Raw genomic sequence first — 24,423 nt, forward strand, 5'->3', positions numbered from 1 at the left:
GGCCACAAGGTGCTACCATGCTGTGAATGTGTCTCAGCGTGGTAGAGGTGCGTGTTGGCCATCTCTGTTGCCTTGCAGCAGATTAGGTCACCTTCTCCATCCTCACCTGGGTGGAATAACACGTTCCCACAATGAGAACGTGTTAATTTGGGGTTATTCTCATCTGGGAGCAGCAGAACAAAATGATTTACTTTTCGTCTTTGCCTATGACATCTGAGCAGCAGGAACATGGTGGGGAGGAAGGTTCTTATTCTGTGAACAATTAAAAAATGATAACGATGATATGAAGAGTTAAACACTTGAGATACTTGTACTTCTCTGTATCTGAAGTGTAGAAAATAGCACAGTAAACACTGCAGTCTGACAAATGTTAAGTGTTTGAGGTGCATCCATGTAAATTGAGGTGCAGGATATGTAAAGTAGCTGTCAACTTAATAATGGCAATGAATGAAGCTTAATGGTGTTTGAGGCTAAAATAATTGCATTAAGGCAAGTAGTATGAAAGGTCTGTGAAGTCAAGTACAATACTTTTGCGTCGCTGGGGAATACAATATTTAAGTGTAGCCGGTGTAGTGGCTGGTATTTATTGGTTACTGTGACTACTGTCTTTATCTTCTCCACGCTGAAAAATACTTAAATAATCTGGGAGACAAAAAAGTAAAATTTTAATTCTGTTTCTTTTTTAATCTCCATATTACCTAAACACAGTAGGGCCTGGCGTGGGCAACATCTGGAGCCGTAATTCCAGTTGTGATTCCATGTCTGCTCTCCCAGCCTTCACCCTCAGCTCTAGTCTTTCGCTGCCAAACAGTGACCACCAAGGTCATGGTTCCTGTCTGCACCAGCATCAGTTCTGATGCTTCAAAAACAAAGCTCTTCTGTTTTCCTAATTTTATACTTTCTGTATTCATATGAGTCCTGGGAGCCTGGCAAAAATTGATAACTTATAAATGAGTTTTTGTTAAGAGTCAGATTTCAGAAGTGCACGTAAGTAATTTCCAGCTCTTTCACCTGTGACAGCATACCTGGATAGCCCTGTTTGAGGGCTTTCTTCACAATATTGTGCATTTTCTGCAAGATAGGACACTTTCTTAAGATTCAGACTTTATGCACTGATTACTTCTTCTCTGCTACGACTTAACTTCTCTGGCATGGCTTAACTTTGAAACCAAATGAAAGAAAATCCAATAAAGATAAATGAGGTGTCTTTAAAGGATCCAAAAGGAAATACAGTAGAGTCAGCAATGAATTTGCAAATACAGTGTGTTGAGGAACTTGAGGATAATGGTTTCTTTATGAGGTTAGATCTGTTCACAAAGGCTTGGAAACGTTTAAGATAATGAATTGCTTTAGGAGCAACACTCGTCCAAACTATCGTGGCTGTGATTCTGTACGCGTTCCTCTTTAGCCACAGAAGGGTTCTGAACTGGATGCAAAAGATAGTCGTTTGAATATTTTGCCAAGCAGTGTGCAGTAAGCATCGACAAAGAACAGTTCAGCTTCCTGTGGAATTCTGCATGGAAAACGCGTTTAATATGCTTTCTCAACAACTTCCTCATGGAAAATGTGTTTAATATGCTTTCTCAACAACTGAATCTATTTACCTCTTTCAGGCCTCCTGCTGCCAGTGATGACCAGAAGGTTCTGCGGTTCCTGAGACAGGTAAGTCACTTGAACTATTTATTCAAAATAGGTCGCCGGTGGTTGAATCAGCAATTGTACATTACCCAGGAATGGCCATCTTCAGATGTATTCCCTGTATTTTAAAGGAATTCATTCCTTCCAGAATTTGGGTTGTCGGTGTTGGCCTCAGATTGACTGCTTAGGGTCTGTTACAGGAAGGTTGAGGAACCAAAGAGCTGTTTCTTCTTCCTTAATGTATAATTGAAGCTCTGTAAACAAACGTCTAATGAATCATGAGGACAGAAACCAATACGGACGGACAGACATTTGAATGAATATTTGCAGCTGAGTGGCGGTATACCTATGAGTTAAAGCAGACAGGTTTTATACACTAAGATCATTCCGATTCCCATTTGTTGCATTTTTTTTCTGGGTAGAAACGCAGTAATGCTCCCGTCACCTGGCTGGGGGTGGCCTCAGCCCCAGCTGCCTCGAGGGAGCTGCTGCTGGAGCGGGACTGTGCTCGTGGGGCTGCGTGTTACGGCGGCCGGCCCCTGTGCTGGTTTACAATTATGGCAGGGCAGTGGGCACGCATAGGTTTGCGGAGAATATTCTGAACATCCACGTACAACATTGCAGATGCACAATCACTTCTTTTACGTTCAGTTCTGCTGAAGGGGTGTGAGTGCTGCAGTTCTCGGCGCGAAGGGTCAGGCTTCCAGCCTGAGACGGGTGAGACACTGAGAATCTGTTTCACCCCAGCTTCACTGAATATCCAGCTCTTCTAAGCTGCGTCTGCAAGGTTAGAATTTTTTGTTGGGTGTTTTGTGATTGTTTTAAGGAAAAGTAGTCTGTACTCGTCTAAGGCTTATTCAAAGAGGAGTATTTCAGATTTCAAGGTCAGCCGCGCTCGGTGCAGACGGTGTGTGACATTTCAGCAATGAGTCACAACACTTAGGATTTTGCCGTGTGTACTCTCGTATGGCATGTGGCTTGAACAGCTTGCTCCCTGCATGCTATTTTATAATTCTCTGTCCAAACTTCATATAAATATCCCAAATGCTAGGACTTCTTCCTTTCTTTATAAGCCTGTTCTACAGTATCTGTTTAATAAGATTTGTGCTTGAGCTGTCATTTCTGATTACACGTTACCCTTAGTTTATATTGCTTCCTTCCCAGTGGTCAACAGCACAAACATCTGTGTGAATCTTAAAGCATTTCCTTTTTCTTCTAATGTATAAATGTCTGAAAACTGATCAAAACAACCATCCTACTTTGGTTGTATATTATATTTCTGCCAAAAATTTCAAATGTAATGAAAATAAAATGTTCAATGAGCATAACACAGATTTTCCGGAAGAAACAGGCATATTCAGCTTGTTTTGAAAGATGGATGAACGCTATTAATTTTGATATATATTCTATATCTATCTTCTCACTTGACAATTGTTATTTAAAGATTTTGTTCTACGTTATTGCTGCACTTATGTTGTAGAGTCATTTTACACCAACGCACGGTCAGTAACTTAATTATAAATAAGTGGGTTTAAGCCAAATGTAATGGAAATAGTGTTTTCTTACCCAGCGTCTGCGTAGTCTCGGCTGCGGTGATGGTCCGGTGGGGTGGGATGTGCTCCGCTTCCATGTGCCGCGCTGATGCAGAACATCCCGAGCTGTTGAACTTGTGGGAGCTTTGCTCTGCGCCGTGTGGCAGAAGCCGGGCGGGTTGGTGTAACGCAGTTTGAGAGTCGCGGCTGGCAGTGCCCGTGCCGGCCGGGACGCTGTCAGAAACTACGGCTCTGCCACGGAAGTTATAATGAATGTCCGCCTAAATTTGAGCAAAAATATAGATCAAAATTAGAGGAAAATTATAAACAAGGCTGTATACTGAACTGTTCATTTATACTGATGATAACTTTATTATTCACAGCTCTAACCAATATCAGGAGTTGATACTACATTTAATACTCGTTTCTGATCAATTATGAGACTGTGTTTGCAACTTCTGCGCCACTTGTGCCCATTGAAATTCACCTCCGTGCGAAGGGCTGGCTGTGTTTGTTGATATTGCAAAAAGGGGGCAAAACAGCAGAGAGTGAGGTGGTTGTGCAGACCTCGGCTGATCCCAGCAGATCCGCACCCAGGAGAACGCTCCCTGCCTCACTGGGGCTGCTCCTGGAGCACCGCTCGAATCCGTGCCAGTATGGAGTCATAGCTTCAGGTTTACAGTCATAAAGCAGGGCCTTGGGCTCCTTGCTGAACGCTTCTCCATTGAAATCCAATGAAAATCAACAATATAAATCCAGACTTCCCCGTGGTCACACGCCAGAGGCAGCACATAAGGTGCTGAGGATGATGTATGGTGCTAGGATTGCCTTCGATCCTTCTGCTCTACCTCCGTTTGTCTTTGGCTCCCTGTCTTAATTGCCAGCTCATTAAATCAAAAATGAGTAGGGAGTGCCATGCTGGGAGGAAGCAAAAGAACGATGTTTCTTCTTACTGGAAGGCGGGTGGTGCCGAGCTGGCGTCGGGCGCGTTCCGGGGGGATAACGGCCGGCAGATGCACAGCATCCGAGGTGTCACCAGAGCCATCATAAACTGGCTGCTTGATACGAATACAGGGAGGAGGCTTTAATGCTGCTGCGCACAGCTATTCAGAGATGTCTGCCTAGCCTGGAAGAGTAAAAAGGGATGCTGATATAAAATATTACAGGGTATTATTTTTACGCTTTATTCTTAAGCAGAAAAAGTGATAGGTATTGTTCAGGCTGAGCCCTTTGATGCACGCTATTGTTAACATTAATTTTAAATCCTTTCAAAACCATCTTCAAAATGTCTATTAAAATATTTAATTGCAAGGTGCTTTTTCTTCTTGCTTCATCACTCCCAAGTATGTTGTTCTTTATCTCAGGAAATGAAGCACTGGTGACTTCGACAGCCCGTGCAGGGAAGGGAAGACCATCAAAGAGTGCAAGAGGGTAACAGCAGCAAATCATTCAGAGCCCCAAGTTTGGGAGGTTAACTTTTGTTTATTAGAGGATTTGTAGGACTTGGAAAAGAAACTGACTGCTTGTAATTCAGAATTAGTACCTGAAAGCTTCAAGTTATCTTTATTGATTGTAGTTGTGGTTCTCAACATACCAGCAGAGGGGGAAGAAGCAGAAGTATTTACCGGCATCTAACCTGAAGGAGATTCTCCAGGCTATGAAGGGCATTTAAGTACCTGCCTGTCATTGACTTTTAATGGGAAATAAATACCGTGCCACTCTTCGGGGCTTTCAGAACCTCCCCTCGTACATTTATCCTACTTTTCCCCTTTCCACACACGTTGGATTGATTCTAAAAGCTGCAGGATGCCCTTGGCTGGAGAGTTCAATCATAGGGCTTCATGAACCAAGGGGGCTGAGGTTGGTGGCAGAGGGGGACTAGAGCAGCTCTGGGCAGTCAGGGACAGCCGTGCCGTGGAGCTTGTGCAGGCCATGCGTGCCACGGCCACGAAGCCACATCTGGTGCAGCGCTTGTGGACAGTGCTGGGGCCAGCAGACCCGTGCAGAAACACCTCCTGCTTTCTGCTACAGAAAGAAGGTCCTAGGAGCAAAAAGACCCCCTGCCATCACTGATAGGCTATGAGTTACCCGTGGATCTGAATGCCACCTTCTGTCCCTGCCGCCAAAGGCTGCTGAGGGCTTGCACGGCTGCATGGGCAGCGATTTTAGCGTGATGAACTCCGGAGAGGGCGACCTCAGCAGATGCGGGGAGTTGGGATCCCTTGGGGTGGTGGTCTAGGGCATGAGCAAGGGTTGGTTCTGAGAGAGGACCGATGAACACACCGCAGCCGAGCATCCTCCTGCACAGGGCGGGTAGGAATGTGGTGAAAACTGTTAGAGCAGAATCAGGAGCTCCTTTAGGACTCGAAAATCTGAAGAAGTGGTACAAAGGCAGAGGCACTTGACAAGAAGTGAAGGTGAAGGTATAGCACAGGCATATAATGGTAAAATGAAAAGCCTAAGGCAAAAAATGTGTTTCATTTAGCAAGTGAGATAAAAAGCAGGAGGAAGTAGTGCTATAAATACATTAGAAATAAGAAGATAGGAGAGGAAATACAGATCTAGCACTTGACAGAGAAGTGGCTGCTTACAGAAGTGTCTAAAATGCCCTGATAACCTGTTTAATTTTGACCAGAGTGTAGAATAAGGGGCCAGAACAGAGAACAAACAGGCAAGAGTTTATTTGGATCTGCTAGATAGGGTAGGACATGGGATCTGAGGAGATTCTCCTTAGAATTAGAAAGAATTAATCAAAACTATTTTTGAACAAGGAGCAATTATTTTTAACAGCTTGTGGAGCTCAGAGGAGGTCTCAGAACTATCAAAATGCAAATACAGATCCTAAATATAAAATGAAAAAATACAGTCTAGTGTATTATTGACTAAAAAGCCTAATGAGTTCTTGGAAAGGCTCTGAAATTAATTAATGAAAAAAATCAATCCATAACACTTGGAAGAGGTGACTAAAATCGAAACAAAACAACCATCATGGATTTGTCAAAAGCACATCAGATGAGTCCAATTAACTGACCTGGCGGGTAACAGGGCAACAAATAGTGCTGATAAACTTGGATTGCCTGGTCTAGTGGGAGGTGTCCCTGCCCAGGGCAGGGGGGTTGGAGCTAGATGATCTTTAAGATGCCTTCCAACCCAAACTGTTCTGTGATTCTGTGATTTTTGTATTTCCAGGTAAGCCGGAGAGACGTGTCTAGGTGTGTAAGATGCACATACAGCTGTTTGAGAAATTTGTTTTAAGTAGCAGCTCTCATTATTTGCCGGCAAACGTGGGAGAGCGTTTCAAGTGAGAGTCCCAAAGGGACTTACTTTGCTCTTGAGTCTGTTCTTTATTTTAATTAGTGATTTCTAAGATAGAGAACTTGTAAAATTTGCAGATGACATGGAGCAGGGAGGGATCACAGGGTCTCTGAGGGCAGAACTGAAATAAAGGGCAACTTGAAAAACCGAGGAGATGTTTCTGAAACCCCCCGGCTGCAATGTGAGGCACCAAAGGACGGAGCAGTGCCCGGGGCGGGAGGGTGGGCAAAGGCATCCCCAGGCACAAAGTGACTCGGGGGTTTGGAGTGGCCGACAAATTAAGCATAAGTAAAAAGTGCAGAGCTCTTGTCAAGGAGGGGAGCTCCGTCTGGAGTGTGGTAACAGAGGGTCGTGGACAAGGAGACGTGGGAAGTCGCCCTGCTCTGCCCGCGGGCAGCGCTCTGGGGAATAGGGCTGGAACAGGGAGGGGTCTTTGCTCTTTTCGTGTTTGATCGGTTTAACCTGTTAGAAATCTGGAGAAGGAGAGATTTATTTACCCTCATTGGAAAGTTTGTGACAAAGATTCGTTTTACAAAATGATGAGTAAATCAGCCGCAGGAAGATCTGCAGCACCAAAACAAGGGTAAATGCCCACAAACAAAACGAACAAACCGCAAGCAAAAACAAGGGTTCAAAATAAAGCTAGTTAGTTGAATCTCTTAATTAACTTTAACCTGCTATAACTAACAATTCATTAAAACTTTAACCTGTCTGTGGCTGCAGCTTTGCTCCATCTCAAGGCAAAGCCGGTCTTCATCACTGGTAACACAACACACAACGACTAGCAACAAAAATTAGCATCTTGGCAGGGTGATATGAATTCATCCAGAAAATAAAAGGGGTGTCATTTGCACCATCTGCTGCGCATGAATCAGGAGAGAGGAGAGCAGCTGAAACCTGGAGCCGTCAATATTGCAATGCCACTGGGAGGCGAAACGGTGGCCAAGTCAACAGAGGGGCTGCGGGGCCGGGGGACGTGAGCGGGCACGGCCACGAACGTTTGCCAAGCCTTTTCCTTCTCACTGGCCTTTCTTCCTTTCCCTGTTTTAGGGATATTAAATAATTAGCTTGCAGGCGCGTTGCGGAAGGTGGAGGTGTCAGTGTGATGCTTCCTTCAGTGCGAACCCTTCAGGGCTCAAAGGCAGAGATGGTGCGGCTGGTTCGTGCCCTCCAGAGCACATAAAGTGGGTGTAAATCATTCCTGTCCTCTGGGGTGGGATGAAACTGTTGCAGAGGAAAAAGTACCAGACCAGTGCGGCTCTTTGGATTCAGTTTTCTGTATTGCATGTATGTGTGTTTGCACCTAAAGAAGGTATAAAATGCAGGTCTGTGCGTGAGACGGGGCGGTGGGTGGGTCCTTCGGGACAGCCCCACCGGTGTGTGCGAAACGAGAGTGTTTCTGTACCTACGGCCAGGAGAGCCCGTGCTCGCTGTGCCAGGGCCTCCGCCGTCGGGCTGCTGAGCTGCATCTTCTTAACAAGGGTGAAAAGGCGGTGGGGGATGTAGGCTGAGAAGCGTTCCTGGGCTGGGGAGGAGGCAGGGTGGTGTGGCGTGGGGTGACGTGGGAGGACGTGGCATGACATGATGTGGTGTGACGTGGGGTGACATGACGTGACGTGCCACCCTCCCTGCAGCCAGGCTGCCCCGTCACCTTAACAAACTCATCAAGCACACATTTCCATCTCAGCTCCCAGACGCTTTCCCTGGCCAAGTTGGTTAGAAATCTCTGTGCTTCCAGCCCAAACCTACCAAAGGCCAATTTATATTTACCCGTTCTTAGCCAATATTGTCACAGGATTCTTCTCCCGTCCCAGGGCTCAGCCCTGGCGTGTTTGCGAAGAACAAACACTTCCCCCCGCAGCCGTCTTTTCTCTGGCTGAACAAGCCACGTCGTGGAACGCTTCTGTGGTGTCTTCAAGGTACCAGGATAGATTCTCTCAATCTTATTTACATGAAATAAAACTTTACTGCACAGTTGGCTCTTTTAATGTCAACGGGCCATTCCCAGGGAGAAGTAACTAATCAATAGGCCTGCTCCAAAGCCCCCGAAGTCAATAGGAATGTTATTTTTACATCATTGCATTCTGGACTGAGCCCAGTGGTGATGGGAGGAGCTGGATGTGAGAGTTTATAAATGCTGTTCTCACAGACACTGAATTCATGTGGGTGAAATTGAGCTTGGAGGAAAACAGATGCAGCTCTGGCATTTTAAAATGTAATGCCGTTTTCTAATAGTAGCTGGCTAGCTGAGTTGTGGGCAGGATCCAGAAAAAGACAGGCCTTAATAATCATGCCAGAAGGGGTGAATAGCCAGCTACAGATCCCCGTGGCCCCAGGAGCAGCCCTTCTCACCAAAAAAGTAGTTTTTCGGTGTAGCTGACGCCCACTTCTCGCTTGAACTGGCGGGGATGGGAGCTGTGGGGAGAGGCAGGGGCTGGCGACCTCTTCTCCTCCTCTGCAGGCGTGAGGAACTGCAGAAAATGGGCTGGAAACCGGGGAGATGTTTCTCCAGCCCTGGGACAGAAACCCCGGCTGCAGGAGGGGGACTTTGAAAGGGAGAACCTCCCCCCTGCTGGCCCTGCGCACCTCAGGGCGGCCCTCGCCGCAGCACCGCTGGCAGCCCAGCCCCGTCCCGCTCCCCACCGCAGCCTGGCATCGGCATCGCCTGCCGTCGGAGGGAATTCTTCCTTCCCAGCCTGCCTGACCCTCTGAAGAGCTGTCTTTCCTCTGGCCAACCAAGGGAGAAGGGGCATGTGAAACTTGGCACAGCATGAAATTTAGGAAAAATCGAATTTCAGTCCGAAAACTGATGGAAACAACTTCTAAAAAATGTGGAGCCCTTGGTGCTGACATTTGCAGCAGGGTAAGTTCTTGCCTTGATGCTTCCAAGTGGCGCTTTTCTTCCTAAATGCTGCCTTGTATTTGCGTAGTGAGAGCGTGGTGACAGTTAACTGACCCGAAAATGAAGGAGAAAAAAAGTGATCTCACCTGGAAGTAAGTGTTTTATTTGATTGAAACACTGAAGCCGCAAGATTTCCTTTTGCGTTTGGCACGAACCAAGTGCAGCTTCAGACGTGGCCCCCGGCAGGATGAGCCCCTTTCAGCCAGCGCCCGGCCAGATAACGACATCCAGCCCCACACGCACGCGGGGACCTCGCTTTCCCCCGCTCTTGTAGTGTCATTGCCACATCTTGGACTCTATCAGGATAAATTAATAGCAATATTTGGATTTACTGGAGGAAGGCACATCGTGGGTGCTCCCTGCCCTGAGAAGCTGCCCTTGCGCGGTGCCGGGTGCTGCGCTCCCAACCAAGCATCCCCGAGTCCCACCAGCGTCCCGCGCCGCTCCCGGCTGGATGGGCGATGGCAGAGGGGGAGGAATGGGCCGACTTTGTACCTCTGGAATAAAATGCAATTTACATAAACACTCTTGTATTTCATTTTCGAATAATTACCACTTACACAGACAAAATCACCTCTGATTGAAAGCTAGCAAGACAAACGGTAACTGGAAGTTGGTATAATTTTTTTACCGGTTCACTGAACCATTTTAAACGAGTATTGACTTCTCCATTATCATAAATTTTTATATACAGTGAAGGAGCTGGGCTGTGGAGTTGGATGATTGATGGTGAAGGCTGGGACTGGTTTAGATTGAAACTTGATATCCAGTGGAATATTTATTTCTATTCAATACCGTTGGTACTGGTATTATTTTTCCTGTTCATAGCTTCTTCCTGAGGAAACCCATAGCCTGAGGAGGTGTGAGCCACGAGGGCTGGCGTTATTCAGTGCTGGAGTTGGGAATGGGGCAGGAGATGTGCTGGGAGGAGATGAGCTGCTTCCTTCCCATGCGAGTTTTCCTGAGGGCACTTTAGGATAGCATGCGGGATTGAAAACATTTGGGAGATTGGAAAACGGGGAGTCATCTCCCTCGGCTTTCGCATCCAGAAATTCAAAACGCATCCAAGCGTTTTGTCTTCGGTGGGGATGTTGCTCTCCCTGTAACGGTGGGAGGAGACGGGTGAGTCCCAGCCCTGCTCACCGCGGTGTCTCCTCTTGGGCTCAGCTGGAGGGACATGAAGGGGTCCCTGGGCTCCCAGCCGAGGAGGTGTGTGTCCCTGTGCCCGAGCACCCGGGACTGTTTTCCGGGACAAGGGTGGCACGGGCAGAGCCGAGCCCCTGCTGTGGCAGGAGGCTCAGGGGGTCCCGGACCCCCGGTCCCTGGGGTCACTGTCACTGTACCAGGGGGTCTGTCCATGTTTTCGGTGTTTGCTGGTAGCTCCCACCCAGGAAAGCTCTGTCAGAAATACCGCCCCGCTGCCGGGACTTCAGCTATTCCTCCGGCACCACTGCCACTTCTGCAGGGGTCTGAGAAAAGTCAGAGCCATGGGCTATCCGCCTGTCGTTTTAAAATTACTCTTATTTTCATCGATAATTAAAACATTCATTTGCAAATACGTTTTTTACCTTTTCTTTTAAATCTTTGCTTAACCATACATTTTTTCCCCAATTCTAGACCTTGAGACTTACACTTAGTTGTAAAATTAAGCATGCATTTTGATAAATGCATAAAATACTGAAAAGGAAAAGAGAAGGGAAGACGCCAACATGACCTTTGTCTGTAACTGCCAGTAGGAACATCACTCATTTGCATCTTTTAAAGCATATTAGGTTAAACTAAGTGCTTAGATTTATTTTTATGGATTTCATTTTTAAATACTTTCACTTGTTACATTTAATATATGATTAAATGTTACATTTAATTTATGATTATTTTCTGTAAAATTCACTTCATATTTCTCATGTTCTAAAAGCTGACTGCTTACTCAAGAAAAAAACACTTTGATGTCATGGAAATAATGAGCACTATAAAACCCCTAAGTCAAGGGAATTTTTAAAACTTTAAATTTTATTCTCGAAATGTCTGATATTGTAATTTATTTTTCTTAACTCCTTTTTCACTGCTACTGGAAGTACAAAGAGGAATAAAGGGCAGGGCAAACAATACCCTGCAAATAAAAATGAAAATATTTTAATGGGAATTAATCTATCCCTTTTCTAAAAGCAAGCGAGAAACCCAGAAATAATTCTGTGAAAGCAGGAGGAGAAACCCGTGGGCTCCAGGAAAAGGGGAATTGTGGCTGTGCCGGGGGGTCTGTGGAGCCGGGAAGGGTGGGAGAGCCCAGGTCTCCAAGGGGGAAGCGAAGTGCTGTGACAGCTCCAGTCCCAGCCACGGTGGCATTGGATGAAAATGGACAAATGTCATTAAAATAGGTAATGTCTCTGTTTTTCCTGTTGCAAGGAGAATTGAATTTCTCAGGCAGGTGCCAACACAATGTTGGCGAACTCTAACCAACGTGATAAAAGTGACCTCTAAAGAAAAGCTGCTTGAGAAGACGCGGGTGTGTTGTGACCCCCCCCGGGAGCCAGCCCCACTCCGCCAGCTCCGGCCGAGCCTGCGTCCCGTCCCGCTCCCCTTTCTGCGCATCACGGGCCCTTCCTTTGGGATTTCAGAACAGACTCACCAGTGAAATGTAAAATGCAGCAAAGGCTGTAAATGTCGGACTTGGAGCTGCAGCTGATAGAAGCGGTCGGTACGCTGACGTCAGTGACTGTTTATTCCAGAGGAGCAAACCTGGTAGTAGGCTTTAAATCGCTTTTTGTAAGTGAGAGGGCTTGGGGGGCGCGTGGAGGGAGGGATGGTTGTTTTCCAGGTGCCTCAGTGTGAGCATTTCATGTCACATGGAAATAGGTACTGACACCGGCTAACTGGAAATTATAGCTTGCGTTTTGCTGCTTTCTCTGTCTGTTTCCCTACTCATTCTCATGGCTTGTTTTGCATGTACCTCCGTCGTGTTCATCTGCAAGTGTTCTGATGTAAACCTGGAATTTTACTTTATTAAGAAACGTCACTTTTTGTACACATCAGACATTTCTGATGTACGCCCTTCGCAGTAATCAAGGCCTGTAGTGTGGATCGCGAAGGTGCTGCTGCCGAGCGCGGTCAAAGCTGCATGTGGTACCAGCGGGCAGTGGAAGAAGCAGGAGGGGTTCATGCTCATAACGTAATACATGCCCGATGGCAGCTGATCTGGAGATCATAGAATCATAGAATCATAGAATCATGGAATGGTTTGGGTGGAAGGGACCTTAAAGCCCACCCAGTGCCACCCCCTGCCCTGGGCAGGGACACCTCCCACCAGACCAGGCTGCTCCAAGCCCCGTCCAACCTGGCCTTGAACCCCTCCAGGGATGGGGCAGCCACAGCTTCTCTGGGCAGCCTCTGTCTTGCATCCGTCTGTTTGCTTTTAGTCCTCAATTACAAGAAAGTAATGAGTTCCTGTGGTTGCTAATAGGGGCACCATAATATTTACCCTCTTTAGCAATAGATATATTGCCAAGTTCTCAACGGTGCTAATTTTTCCTGGGTAGAATATTACATTATGCAGGTCCTGGAATCTGCAGTGAATACATTTAAATTAATTACTTTTGTACAATACCCATCAGCCCACCGACTTGATTATCGCTATCATTGGGACACCAATGTTTCTGTCAAATTTCAGTTTACTTAGTTTCAAAATCCGATTCAGGGTTAGCATAGACGTTTCCTTGCCTTTGATTGAAAGTGACAACTCGGGTGCAAATTGCTTCCAAGTTCTGCTTTTGTGAATGTTATCTTGCAGCACTTTATCAAATATACCACTGTAGGCTTATTAAAATCTACACATATTAAAAGAAAGTCAATGGGTTGATTTTTTAAACAGAATCTTTTAAACAGAAAACAGCTAATCTGCAGTTTTACCCACCTGTCAGGTTAACGTGAGGACTTCACCCAGCTCCAAGGCCGTGGTAGTCTGCCACACTTCAATATTAATATTAATGTTATTACAGGAGATTTGGTTTTACGTTACTACAGAATATTTGTCTTTTTCTTTCATTATTCATTGTGTCCCCATGATTAGTAGTTTCTCCAGTGATCAGTTTGGAGACCACCCTAAAGGGGCTTCAGGAAAGCTGGGGAGGGACTTCGGATCAGGGAGGGGAGCCATAGGACGAGGGGGAACGGTTTTAAACTGGAAGAGGGGAGATTCAGATGAGATGGTAGGAAGAATTCTTGACTTGGTGGTGAGCCCCTGGCCCAGGTTGCCCAGAGGAGCTGTGGCTGCCCCATCCCTGGAGGGGTTCAAGGCCAGGTTGGACGGGGCTTGGAGCAACCTGGTCTGGTGGGAGGTGTCCCTGCCCAGGGCAGGGGGTGGCACTGGGTGGTCCCTTCCAACCCAAACCATTCTGTGATTCTATGATTCTGTGATTCTATAGTTACAGCTTTATGTGGCAGGTTTGATGTGACTGGCAAAGGCCAGCTTTGTTGGTCTGAGGTAAAGTGAAGAAGAACATGAAAGTTACTCGAAAGGGTGGGATTTCAAAGGCATCAATACTGAAGAGCTGGGGACGGTGGGGTGCCCCCATGGCCATCTCTCCAGCTCCGTTTTCTACATCCTTCGCAGTAGGATCGAGAAGGTCACAGCAGCCAAGGGCATGGGTCCTGCACCGCCGAGGGCTGCGCTTCTCCTCCCCGGGGTGCGCCCGGGCACTGTCCTCTGCAGCTGCAGGCTTCAGCAACGTGCTCCCTTCTTAGATCAAGTTGGCTGATGTAAATGTCAAGAAGAGGTTTCTGCTAAATTATTTTCATTATTATAATTCTGAATACATTAATCTCCACAAAACAATGTATCTGAGGTGATGAATTGGACATTGAGAAATTAAGTCCACGCAGAGTTTTCTCCAGCAAGAAATAGTAACTGTCATAAGCACAGCCCCCAAATATTTTGTATCAGTTCATGTTGTAATTTATGGTGAAGACATTTAATGCTGATGAAAATGTCATTGTAATAGATTATATCGCTGCTTTTCATCCCAGGAAAGAACACATCCTATGATAATTTAGATGATGTGAACACTTGAGTGTGCACACAGAGCGTACACCCCTCGGAAGGCCCTGCCTCACCCCAGAGATGAGGTTTCTATGTGAAAATCCCATTAAAGCTTGGCAACTGAAGATCCAGGTGAAGCAAGTCGTTATCCGTGCGGGGTTATACTCATTTGACAAGGCTTTGAAAGCCTGGCGGCTGCCAGAGGTGCAGGAGTTCTGGTGGTGGTGGGAGGCAGAGGACCCCCACCCTCCTCTGCGCGGGCTCCTCGCAGCGCCCGGCTCCTGGCTACCTCCCTGACGGCAACTCTCACGATTCCACCCAGCTGGCGAGGCAGGCGGTGGGGACTTCAGCTCCTGCAGCACCCCGTCCTGTAGTTCCAGAGCTCAGTACGGCGGTGGTGAGGCTGGAGAGCTTTCTTACCAGCCTCGGATCTGATCTCTTGCAAATTGAGTTACAAAATTCTCCTGAATTTCCGAATCAAGACTATAATTCTCTTTGGCCAGAAATTTAAAGGGAATCGATAAAAAGATACAAAGCAATCCAAACCTGCAGTGTTCTTTTTAAGTGGTTCCCGTGGTACATATCCCTGCCTGGTAAAAGCGACCGCCTATTTCTAGTCTGGTTTTGTTTAGTTTCTGGTCCCGTGTGCCTTGTTATGCTTTTTACTTTGATTTTAAAAGCTACCAGTCCTCAGAAATGCTTCTTCTGTGCAGATTTGGGACTCATTTTTGTAACTCATTTCCTAAGTCTTTTCCTGTGTTTTTCCTTCAGATTGCACAGGGGAATAGCCCCCTGCATCCCCCTCTCCCGCCCAGGTTGGTGTGCTGGGGAGATTCGGGGCGGGTTTGCCATGGGTGCAATGCAATACGATTGATGCGATGCGATGCAATGCGATATGAAACGATGATGTGATGTGATGATGTGATGCAGTGCAATGTGATGGCGTGATGGGGTGCGGTGTGACGATGCGGTGCGGTGTGATGCAGTGCGATGTGATGGTGCCACGCGATGCGGTGTGGTGTGATGGTGCGTTGTGGTGCGATGTGATGATGCGGTGTGATGTGATGATGTGATGCAGTGCGGTGTGATGATGTGATGCGGTGCGGTGTGATGGTGTGATGTGATGCGATGCAAGGTGATGATGCGATGCGGTGCGGTGTGATGATGTGATGCGATGCGGTGTGATGGTGTGATGCGGTGTGATGGTGTGATGCGGTGTGATGTGATGATGCGGAGCGGTGTGGTGTGATGTTGCGATGCAGTGCGACGTGATGTGATGATGTGATGCGGTGCAGCGTGATGGTGCGATGCGGTGCGATGTGATGATGTGATGCGATGCGATGCGGTGTGATGTGATGGTGCGATGCGGTGCAGTGTGATGGTGCAATGCAGTGCAATGTGATGTGATGATGTGATGCAGTGCGGTGTGATGGTGCAATGCAGTGCAATGTGATGTGATGATGCGATGCGGTGCGGTGTGATGGTGCGATGCACTGTGGTGTGATGGTGCAATGCAGTGCAATGTGATGTGATGGTGCGATGCGGTGCGATGTGATGATGTGATGCGGTGTGATGTGATGATGCGATGCGGTGCGGTGTGATGGTGCGATGCGATGTGTGATGGTGCGATGCGCTGTGGTGTGATGGTGCAATGCAGTGCGACGTGATGTGATGATGTGATGCGGTGCGATGTGATGATGCGATGCGGTGCGGTGTGATGGCGCGATGCGATGTGTGATGGTGCGATGCGCTGTGGTGTGATGGTGCAATGCAGTGCAATGTGATGTGATGATGCGATGTGGTGCGATGTGATGATGCGATGCAGTGCGGTGTGATGGTGCAATGCAGTGCAATGTGATGTGATGATGTGATGCGGTGCGATGTGATGATGCGATGCGGTGCGGTGTGATGGCGCGATGCGATGTGTGATGGTGCGATGCGCTGTGGTGTGATGGTGCAATGCAGTGCAATGTGATGTGATGATGCGATGCGGTGCGATGTGATGCAATGCACCGACATGCTGCCCAGGGCTGCAGCGGGCTGTCCCGGCTACCCCCGGTTCCCAGCACGGGATGGCTGTGGGCACAAAGCATCGCCTCATGTCCCCACATGGCGCCACGCTCTGGGACGGGCCCTGCCATGTGCCAAGTACAAATGGCGAGCTGTAAAGGCGGCAGGAGTTGTTCTGAGCACATCTGTGCCTTTAGCTAATCAGGTAGCCAGAGAGGTTGTTCCAAGTGGAACAGATAATGTAGCATTGCAGATAAAAAAAAAGATATTTTTTTCTTTTCTAAAAAGAAAATCTTGGAAATGGCGGAAGTCCAACGAGATAAAGGATGGCCAGCATTAATTTTACATTTTACAGTTAGGGGAAAAAGGAGTAAGAATGCAGAGAGCAACTCGTGAGGCTGCGACAGCATTATTTTCTTCCTCCATCTGTTTTTTTTTTTTTTTCAGGGAGAAATTCGCTGTCTCCTTGCACTTGTGCAGCTCTTCTGCCTATGTGCTGAGCCTTACAATGCCCTCAGAATGAACGCTGCTACTTTTGCAGCATGGACACAGGAGGGGGTGTGCTGCATCCCCCCCTCCCTGAGAGGCGCTCCAGTATATTCTTTATCCGAGCTGTGCCACTCGCTCAGCTCCGCACCAAACCTCTCCCAGACAGTCCCGCACCAAACCTCTCCGCAGACGGTCCCTGGACTGTCCCCTGTGTCCGGCAGCCGGTGGGACTCGCTGCGCACCCTCTGCCGGGGGGGGTTTCTCAGCACCCACCGCTCAATCCAGTGCTGGGAAACACTCGGCGAACAGAGCACCCCTCGCCTTTCTGCGTAGTTTAGTGCAGCGCCAGGAAAAAACTAATCATGACTATTAATTATAAACACACTTTTCTGTCATTTAAATAATTCATAAGCTTCTTTCTCATAATTAGCTCAAACCTGTCTGCCTGGCTCACAGCAGTAAGGGGGCTTTGTACGTACACCAGTGTCCGGGGGCTCTGGGGTTCCACTTAAGTCCTGCGCATGTATTAACACATAGTGCCTAAATATCCGCCTAGAAGTAGAGAAATGTGTTTGTAGCAACATCTTTTAGGGCAATAGCTCAGCAGCTTTACGGTTGGTCAAAATATTTTCAGTGCTTGTAATTAAAAACAAAAAAAACCAACATAATTTTTTCAGAAGACTTTCCCAGTTCCCAGCCAGCAGCGGTGAATACTCCGGGCAGGTTCAAAGGAACGTGGCTGAGCGCTTGGCTGGGTGAAATCTTCGTCCAAAGTACGCAAGATGCCAAAGGAGAGGTCTGCAGAGATGTGAATAATTATGCTCACAATTAGTCCAAAGTGTTTCCACGTGCTTTCTGGCAAGGTCGTTTCCAGTGTAATCTGTACAGCTCTCAGCTCAGCTCGGACGCTCAAACACAAAACCTTGGGCTCCTCTTCTGTGAGCTGGTGGGGAGAAGGAGCGATGCTTTGGGCTTTGCTCAGTGGTAGGTGTGGGTAGAGGAGTCCAGGGCTCAGGACAGTGTGTGTCTTTGCAACAGCGAGTTTTTTCCGTTCTCTGTTGTGTTCATACTGTTTGCCTGCTGTTTTTTTCCTAGTGGTCCCTGGTTTCTTTGCTGCTTCCTTTCAGACTTGGTTTTATTTTCTTTTCGGTTGTAGATGGCTGAAACGTTCTCTGGCTGAATGTTAGCCGCCTTGAAATTTGGCTGAACCTTTGTTTTCCTTTGGCTTCTCATTCTGGATCCCGTTTGCAAGGTCAGTTCTTCCCAGCACAGCAAAAATTGCTTTCCTTAATAGATTTAATTGCCCGCGTTTATTTTTTGTTCCACTACATTTTACTCAAGCTGGAGTAATTTGAAGTGTTGTCACAGTGTCTCTGCCCATATAGATTTGACGTACAGAATGAAAAGAAAAACATTAGGAAATTATATCCCCTCTGAAAGTGAAACATGTACGGTTGTACCAGTAATTCTGTTTCACGGAAGCGCGTGTTCGCTTACGGCAGACACATAGCAGATGGTGGAAGCTATAAAGCAGACAACGTCCAGCCAAGTCCAGATCCCAGATAACCTTGATGAATCGTCTCGTCCTTCTCCAGCTGAGCAGAGGTCAAAGGAATCCTTTCTCCGGGGCGAAGCGCTCCCTCCTCAGTCAGCCTGCGCCGCTGCCGCACAGCAGCGAACTCCGCAGAGGGGCCGGGGGTGGGCGAGCAGAGCAAAGGATGACGGAGCTGGGGGAGGCGTGGAAGTTCTGGGGCAGGTACAGCTTGAAGGTTGCCTGAAAGACTTGAATTCCCAACCTGCTGCCCCCCAAAAATAGGAGATAATTTTGCACAGTGGAGCTTTTTATGAGACTTTTTAATTATTCTCCTGGGCCAGAAAACAATGCAAACCCAGCTTTATTGTGATAAATTGTCGTTGTGTCCCCAGTCACTAATCAAATGGGATTTATAGCTAGGGATTTCTTGCGTTAACTGTTAGGGGGGAAGCCGAGTCCTTTGAAGTGGCTGGCGGAGTTTGTCACTGGAGATCTTCCCCGCTGCGGAATGGCACGTGCGGGACACACGCGTGGGAATGTTTGTTTCCAGAAGCGGGGCTGCCTGCGGCCATGGAGCAAGCGGTGTGCGAGGCTGGGCTTCTGGGCTGTTTCTCCTGTTCTCCATCACGAGTGCCCTGTGTTCTTACCGTCTTTAATGCGCCTCTAATGTGCTTTGATTTTATTGATACAAACCTAATGAATGGTGCATGATTTGTGTAGAGGAGAAGAATAATCTCCCTCGGTTTCTCTTTGATTCATCGCTGTGGTGCTTTAGTGACAGATCATTAACCCCCTTCTGCAGATGCTGCAGGAGCAGGGAACCAAAACCCATCGGCTGCCCCCACGGTCGCGGGGGGACAGTGACAGCAAAGGGGTGTCAGCGGGATGGGGGAGAAAGCCAGGGGCTGCCACAGGCCTGCGCCAGAAACCCTCGTGTCAGCAATAATCTCATCATTGAGGTGTTTTTATATGTACTTTACGAATGCAAATAGTTGATGTTGGCTTCTCTGCCTGTTTTTTGGTGGTTTGCATTCAGGAGGGGCTTTGCACTAAATGGTTGGGTTGTATTTGCCCGGGAGAAGCCACAGGGAGAGCGGTTTGATGGTCACAGGTGGAGAAAGGAAAAGCCACCAAGAGAGCTGAATTTAGAGGTGTAAAGCAGGGCATTAAACCAGAGGTTGCACCTGGTTCCGAAGGTCCGAGTTGACATTTCCAGCCATTCAGAGTCAGACAGCAAGCTCAGCCGGCCCCGCCACGGGCTGCGTGTGAGACAGCGGTTATGTTTCGCAGGATGCCCAAGCCATATTCCTTCAGGCTTTGTGCTGGCCGGTCAACTTGGCTTGTCAGAAGTGTCCATAAAAAATTCGGGCTGGTGTGAGCAAGGTTAAAATGTTTGTGTTGTCTGAAGTGACAAACATCCCGTTCCTTTACCTGGCTGATGTTCAAAGAAGTAGCAGGTCTTTCAAATTTCTGGAAATGGGGATGCCAGAGGGCCCAGACTGTACAGATTGCTGATACTGATAAGTAATTTTTTTTTAAAAAAAGGGTAGAAACACATTTTTCATTAGGATGATCTACGAGCATTTGTACCGGTAGAGCTTTTTACAAGCATTTTTCGAGAACCATATGTTCTCAGCATTTCTGCTCTCAACATCACCTGAGGCTGGTGCTTCATTTCCAGCTTCCCTGGCCGGCCGGGTGAAGTTACCGCATTAATAAATAGGCAGGGATGTGAGATGTTACTTTTCGAGCCATCCCGCAGGGCGCTCTATGATTATTACTAATAATCTTGTGTTATTTTGTGATGGAGTGTCACAGAGGATGCACCAGGAGTCCTGGACAGCGGAACCGCTAATTCGGCTACCACGCTTTTTAACGTCCAAGTAAGTCAAGCCAAGAGTCACAGGCTTGGCGCAGGGAGCAATGTAATTGCAATTAGCATGTTATCCGGCCTATTGATTCAACCGAAATTCTGGCGTCGTTGTTTGGGCGGTGTTTAATTCACAAGCAGATGCCCCCACCAGCTGCTTTCTCCGGGCAGGTGCCTCCACCGCGGAAGGGCGCCGGGAGCGTGGGGCTGCGCGGGGGACGCGGGGCCCTGCCCGGCGCTGGGCTGGGGGGACCTCATGGGGACAGGACTTCACCCATTCTCCTGGGGCAGGGCGGGCTCCCCCGGCACAGCCCGGCACACCAGCGTGCCCGGGGGACGTGGGGAGACACCGCGTGTTTCTGCCGCTCGCCAGAGGCTTGGTTTTAAGTGAGTTTAGGTGAAATGGAGATTTAAATTAGTTATTCCTTTCTGCCTTACTGATACGTTTCCTTTTTAAAATTTACTTGCACATAATAAGTCACTGTATTTGCATCTGGTGAATTTTCTAATTGGTTATGTTTTCTCTTAAATCGTGTTTCTCTTAAACACTTCAGTATTTCTCTTAAACACTTATATCTTCATGGTCCAAACACAGCCGTAAGTAGGTCTTCACAACCCCAAGTGTCACTAGTTAGTGACATTTCTATTTACAGATTAAAATCTCACTTCAGATATAAACTCATCTGCCTTGTAAAACCATCCCAATGATTTTTGCGAGGCACCATTTTCAACTTTTCTAACTACACACGTGTTGCATTTAATTCCTTCCAGATCTTTCCAAGCAGACAGCCGTACAGTAATAGCGGTGATGCAGCGTTGCGTGCTGTGAAGTTATTACTATTTTTGCCCGTCTCTCTGCAAAGTTTTCTTTTGCAGTCACTGTGAATAATCTCTGAAGTCTGTACTTTTAATAAAAGAGGTCATTCTGCTTTCCTGCCAACATAAACAGGAGTATGATTTGCATGTCTAAATAAACAAATCTGTTACGCACAATAACTTCTGTCGAACGATGCATTGCCCGTTCAGATTTTCGGCTAGCAGTTTCAGGATAAATTTATTGATAAATTGAGAGCTCAGCCCTGAAAGGGTGTTGGGATTTGAAGTGTCCGCTGAGTTTTGCTGGAGATCTGAAGATCTGAAAGCTGACGAAGAAAAGCAAGTTTCTGTGTTCGGTCGAGCAGCCAATCTCTGGGAGTCCTGAATTGCACCCTCCTGCCCAGGAAGGTGTGTGAAGATGAGGATGCTGAGGGAGGACGGGCAGCCCTGGGAGCCCATGGCCAGCGTGGCCGTGTCCCCGGAGAGCCTGCGGACAGTGTGGCCATGTCCCCGTGAGGGAGGAGCGAGCCGATGCTGGCAGTGCAGGTGATGGAGGGGGAGGAAGGATGCGCGGGCGCAGCAGGAGGGGACAGCAAGGTCGGGGGTGAGGGCTCAGCACAGAGGGGATGAGGGGTGCTGACGCTGCGGAGGTTTCCCCCGCATGGAGCTGGCGAGGCCACCCGAGCTCCCGGTGCTGCGACAGCGGGGTGGTGGCCCCATCAGAGGGGCTGGTGAAACCTGGAGCTCCCCGGGAGACGGGCAGAGGACAGGATGGAAGCGACAGCACGCTTCAACGTGGCAGGAACTTCGTTTGACTGTAGGGTTGGTTTTTTCCATTGTAACATCTCTATTGAAAGGAATATAAATAAAAATCAAAATCCCTGCTGTGTCAAGGGCACATCCAGCCATCACTTTCACCAGCTGAACGTTACCTTAGGTAAGTCCGGCAAAGAGAGCTGTGCACCTTGTCTAGAAATAACCCTGAGGTAGGAAGAAACTATTTTACATGCCTGTTTCCTTGTGCCTTTCCAGGTACTCAGGAATATTCACACCGTTTCGTTGTTTATCAGCCTAGAAACTGTGTATTCATTTAAAATAAACTAGGAAAGCTCTGCTGCAATGTTTTCGTGTCGAGGTGGGACTTCTGTAGGCTTCATTGTCATGCAGTGTATGGAACTGCAAAGGAAAAAAGGAGTATGAAGAAATTACCCAGTGAAACAGAAGAAACTCTTATTCTCATCAGTTTTGATGGAAGGTGGGAGGTAGTGGAAGCAACACAGTAAAAGCTAATTCAAAATATTGCTGCAGATGATAACTCCCAGCTTCATTTTTCTGCAGAGGTAATATAGCCCCTTGAAATAAATAAATATTTCTAAAATCTTAGCCCTGTTTATAGGCAGACAGCAAACGCATCGGAGTGGAGCTGTGGCTGAGCTGAAGAGTCTGGAGAAATGAGAGCGGACGGGAGCCTCTGCAAGGGGGCCGCGACCGGTTTAAATGTTCATGTTTGAAGAATATGGATCTGTTGGGCAAAAGTTTGTCGGAAGGCAAAAATTGCCACTTATTCTGCAAATGTTGACTTTGGAGAACGTTGCCCAAACGGCAGGCTCGGCAGAAAGGGCCGTGCCTGGTCTGACCTCCTCGGGGCAGGACTTCTGTTTCCAAGCAGGTAAAGACAGAAATCTGATATTCTTTCCTAAAGAGACTTTTGGTGGCCAGTGGAGACGGAACGCTTTTGCCATGTTTCCTCTGCTGACGTATGGAATTCTCTGAGCCCCCGTCTCAGAGAAACAGCTGATTTCTAGACAATGGAGTAACAAATGGAGAAATAACATCCCTTTTCGCATACTGCGTCCTTCCTCCTCTTGAATGAATGGCAGTCTCGTCGTGTTGCCTAATCTAACACCTCGCTTGTGTACCTCACCATTTAATGCTGCAGAAGGGTGACTGACAATCCCTTTGACGTGCTCAGTTATTTGGAATTAAATGTAACCAGACTGCAGGCAGGTTTTGTACAGAAAAACAGCTTTGGAGAAGTTTCCCCAGATTTCAACGTAACAGGGGAAAGACAAAGGGGATGGTGAAGGGATCCAGGCGGGATGCTTGGCGGAGTCGTCCCGGGGAGAGCGGGACCCACTGTACTGCTTTGCTCCAGAGCCAGATGCTGGGGAGAGGACGGGCACCTCCTGGTGTGCTCCGTGCTCCGCTGGCACCGGGATCGGCCAGCGACGAGGCAGAGGAAGGGTGGGAGACAGAGAACTATTACTCTTTGCATTTTGTCGGTGGGATGCAGGAAATCGGGTACAGAGCTTCAAATCCAGTAGCGTAAAGCACGGCTCTGCTCAGTATTACTCAATATAGTGCTCCTGCGTTAAGCAGATAATTAAAACCATTGATTGCTTTGCTCCAGTCTTATGAATCTTTTACTGGAGGCGAGAAGAAGACCCAGCCCAACTGAATATCCCGCTGTACTCAGCCGCGAGGTTACGCATGGCCCCCGTCCTGCGGAAGTCCTTTACCTGCAAAAAGGGGTGAAAGCCTCCCGGGGGGGGGTGAAGGCGGGTGACGAGGTGGCTCGATGCCGGGTGTCTTCCTTTGCCAGCGCTGTGGCCAGCTCCTGTGAACAAGATTTGCGGGGTCTGTGCCCTGGAGCTTAAACTAATTAGCAGCCGAAAGGTACAGTTATGGGGACAATTCTGCAAGAAAGTGGAGGAGAGAGGGAAAAGTGGCTCTGGGAGAATATACGGACACAGACTGCCAAAATCCGTCGCTGTGTGCATGACATCATTAATAAGGAATATAAACAACATGCTAGGCCATCATGATTGATAAGGCAATAAAAATCTTCCTAACAGCTTCTGAGGTCTTGCTGCTGTTGTTAATTATAGTCAAGCAATTCACTGTAAAGGGCTCTCTGGGGGTTGCAGAGCTTGCCCTCCACCGAAACACAAAATGAGCAGCCTCTGCTTATTTCTTTACATCCTTAGGAGGCAGCAAGCAAGGACCTGCTGAACGGCTTTAATTCAGGGAGGAGGAGAGTCCACAGAAAGTGTGTGGGTTTGGGATCCTTTTCCGTGCAGTTATCAACTGGAAGAGGCTTTGTTTTGAAAACATGCAAAACATGTCGTCCAGCCTTGAGATGGGCAAAGCTCTTGCTTGAGCTCAGTGTTGGTGTATTGGGAGAAGGTCGTGGCTGCAGCCCGAGGACTTGCCCTGCAAAAGCCACCGTGGCCTCGGGAGGAGCAGGAGGGTGTCCCCAGCCCTGATGCGCAGTGGGGACTGCTC

The sequence above is a fragment of the Chroicocephalus ridibundus genome, chromosome 10 (assembly GCF_963924245.1).
Source record: "Chroicocephalus ridibundus chromosome 10, bChrRid1.1, whole genome shotgun sequence".
NCBI lineage: Eukaryota > Metazoa > Chordata > Aves > Charadriiformes > Laridae > Chroicocephalus > Chroicocephalus ridibundus.